This window comes from Solanum tuberosum, unplaced genomic scaffold (genome assembly GCF_000226075.1).
Source record: "Solanum tuberosum cultivar DM 1-3 516 R44 unplaced genomic scaffold, SolTub_3.0 scf00673, whole genome shotgun sequence".
Classification (NCBI taxonomy): domain Eukaryota; kingdom Viridiplantae; phylum Streptophyta; class Magnoliopsida; order Solanales; family Solanaceae; genus Solanum; species Solanum tuberosum.
The window spans coordinates 18,598-21,357 of NW_006239623.1; positions in this window are offsets into that span (position 1 = coordinate 18,598).

Consider the following 2,760-nt stretch of genomic DNA (forward strand, 5'->3'; position numbering starts at 1 on the left):
CAAGAAAGTTGAAAAGAATATGAAGATATAAATTTCAAAATAGAATGAAACTGGCACCAACCATTGCATTACACTCAAATGACTCAAAATGGTACAACATTAACTTAATTAAAAATTTAATATATTACTTTTCACAGTTAATTTCCAGTCAATTCCTACCAAATTTCTTTAATTCCTTCACCTGCTGCACTTGACAGGAGTACGAAATTACACTATATTAATACAGTTTGTACATATATAATTGGATATATAATCTATTTCAATTGAATACATGATAAAGTATAGTTTGTTTGAATTGACCTATTTTAAGTGTTTTTAAGTTATTTCGTAATATCATGATAGTTAAACACACAAATACTTTTAAATATATGACTTTTGACTTATAAGGTATATGTTATAAGTCTATCTAAACATGTTTTATACATCATATTATTTAATTTTACACATTAGCATCAATTAGAATACACATAAAACTTTACGATTTATTAAGATGTGAACCCCTGGCTCCCTAAAATTAGATATAGTGCACAAATCGATTTTTGATTCTATAGGTTAATTTCCAAACTTTAATGCTGGTAATTTACACGTATAATATTCTGGAACCTAACACACATTAATTCCAGTTCAAACACGATTATGATAAACTAATTGACTCTGAGTACGTTCTAACTTGGCATACGTTGCATGTGCATTAATAAAACAGTCCAAATTGATGTCGAGCATAGTTTACGTGTTCATATATAATAAATATTCAAAATTTGTGATTGTAAACTCGGTTATTTTTGCATATTAACTTTAAACATTCTATTAGGTAGCCTGGTCTTGACTCTTCTGTAGTGTTGTCACACAAGATAAGCACGACGTCCGCCTGCTGGCCGGGCGAATCGAAATTATCTTCCGGTCAACTGTCCACCCAATCAAGTGCAAAAAACACAGTAGAATCACACAACGCACGTTGTTGGTGTGCTTCCTGAGATATTATAACACTCAGTTTGGATAATACTATATATTATTTCATAATGTATCGTATTATATTATATTGTATTGTACTGCATTATTTTAATGAATACAACATTTGGATAGATTGTATTGTTCCCTGCTTTAACATAATGTCACTCATCAACTGTAATACCCCAGAAAAATTTTCGAACTAAGACTTGAACCATCCTTTGTTGTGAGTAGGATTTTACCGAGGAATTAAAAATTCATAAGTGTTAAGTTCACTAGATGTAGCACCTTGAGTTCGAAAAAGAACTAAATGAAATTTTGCAAGTTAAGCTAAGTATGAGTTTTGGGTCGACTTAAAACGATCATAACTCCTAGCTCAGGATTAGTTATATGTTCTATCAGATACCGTAGGAAATATCTTTAATTATCTTTCCAACGCCACCGAGTTTGCTCAGTTTCAATATCGTATGAGGGAGATATGTCCATTCAAAGTTGGGCTTTCTAGATAAGGAAAGTCAAAATCGGATTTTGAGGGGTATTTTGGTCTTTTTCCTTACCCAGTCAGGTTTAATTCATTTTTAGTAATATTTTAGGGGTCTAATCTAACTAGGTTCAGTTTTATAATCCTAGTTTACGCCTAGGGTTTTAGTTGAGAGTTCAAGAAGAGAAAAGAAGAAGAGAGAAGAGGAGAAAAGAGGAGAGGATCAAGTGTTCGTCGAGATTCTTGCGTGTTGTTGCAGATTTTCGCCATGGGTTTGATCCCTAAGAGGTATGTAAGCTTCCATAGTGTTGGGTTTTTTCACCCACACACCAAACATGTTATCTTCAGCGCAAATTTCATTCTTGAAGTTGAAAGATTTGAGTTCTTGATAGGTGTTCTTGAAGTTCATTCTAAATCTTGTTGTGTTGAGTTTTGATGATTTTCTTGAGATTAAAGTGAGTGTTTTTAGGGCTGTATTGAGTAGATTAGAGTGTACTTATGTTAAGTAATCGAATTCAAGTGATTGGGGAAGAAACCATTCGATTCCAGGCGAAATAGGGTGAGAAAACGAGCAAAGAAATTCGTCGGATTTTCTGGGTAGGGGTCTGGAGTGATGCGCCAGCCAGAGCGCCCCAAACCCTCCTCTGAAGTTTAGGGGCTTGCGCCCTGCGCCACCCATAGCGCCAGGGTCTCCTGCCCCATCCAGTTTGTCGTCGGTTGCCCCATTTGAGTTCGTTTAAAGTGCACCTTCACTCCTTTTCGATTCTAACTACTCTAAGCTACTTCTAAACACCTAAAATCATTCCTAACATGATCATAACCTTGAATTCATAATTCATATTCAAGGTAGAGTTGAGAGTTAAGTTTTGAGAATTCTTTCGAACATTCTAAGAAAGTCCCTTTGAGTTCTTTTGAGGAGTCTTATACAACTTCTAGTTACTTGTTTCAAGACTCGAGCAAGTGAGTATGAGAATGAGGAGAATTTATTCATGAGTCTACTTTGTCATCATGAGATCTTTCATAGCATGAACTATAACTCTTGAGTTCATAATTCACATTCAAGAGAGAATTAAGAGTAGAGTTCAAGAAAGTTTTGAGTTCAATTGTGAATCCTTGGAGATCCATAATCGACTTGAGTTAAATTTTGAGAAAGTACGTATGAGAATGAGAAGAGTTGTATACATGAGTTCCATAATGTTATGTAGACCTACCAGTCAAGTCATTCATGCCATTAAATTCCGCATGAACTCCAGAAGTTCAGTATCTATGAGAGGAGTAATATCTCCATGTCCTAAGTCTTAAGTATTGAGTTTCTAACCCATTTGAGATTA